Genomic DNA, 1,059 nt, shown 5'->3' with positions numbered 1-1,059 from the left:
GTTGCTAGAGTGTTCTGGGTGGTTGCTATGAGGTCGCTAGGATGTGGGTGGATGTCAGGGAGTTCCTATAGGGCTGCAAGGATGTTCTGGGTGGTTGCTATTGTAACAGAGTTAGGATTTTATTTAGTTTTATTGTGAATTCTTATGAATTCAGCAGCGGTTAATTTCATGTTGTACTGATGCCCTCGTGTGGTTTGTGTGAGAACTGCAGGCAGATAAAATGTTCGGTAAGACAGGAGATGACGCAACACAGCAGTTGCAACGTGTACTGCACGCTGTGGGCACTTATGCCTGCAGCAAAATAACCACTAAAGGGGTGATTTATTTCATTTTACAGCCTGCAGTAAAGAAAAGAAAGATTCATACCAGCCAGCATTGTGTCCGAGCCTTTATTGGAGGGGGGTTCGGACAAAGATTGAGTCCGTTGTACAGAGCGGTGTCTTATCGGATCTCAGTGGTGTTCATCCAAGTCACATGTAGAGTGGAGGAGAAAGACCACATCCGTCACACTATGAGGTTGCTAGGACGTGGGTGGTTGTCAGGGTGTTGCTGTAAAGTTGCTAGAATGTTCTGGGTGGTTACTATGAGGATGCTAGGATGTAGGCGGTCATCAGGGAGTTGCTATGGGGTTGCTATGAGATTGCTAGAATGTGGGTGGTTGTCAGGGAGTTGCTATGAGGTTGCTAGAGGGTCCTAGATGGTTGCTATGGTTGTCAGTGAGGTACTGTGGGGTTGCTAGAGAGTTCTAGGGGGTTGTCAGGGAGTTGCTATGAGGTTGCTAGAGTGTCCTAGATGGTTGCTATGGTTGTCAGTGAGGTACTGTGGGGTTGCTAGAGAGTTCTAGGGGGTTGTCAGGGAGTTGCTATGAGGTTGCTAGAGTGTCCTAGATGGTTGCTATGGTTGTCAGTGAGGTACTGTGGGGTTGCTAGATAGTTCTAGGGGGTTGTCAGGGAGTTGCTATGAGGTTGCTAGAGTGTTCTAGATGGTTGCTATGGTTGTCAGTGAGGTACTGTGGGGTTGCTAGAGAGTTCTAGGGGGTTGTCAGGGAGTTGCTATGAG

The sequence above is a fragment of the Sinocyclocheilus rhinocerous genome, unplaced genomic scaffold (genome assembly GCF_001515625.1).
Source record: "Sinocyclocheilus rhinocerous isolate Xijiao unplaced genomic scaffold, SAMN03320098_v1.1 scaffold242, whole genome shotgun sequence".
NCBI lineage: Eukaryota > Metazoa > Chordata > Actinopteri > Cypriniformes > Cyprinidae > Sinocyclocheilus > Sinocyclocheilus rhinocerous.
Note: the sequence above shows the minus strand (reverse complement) of the source record.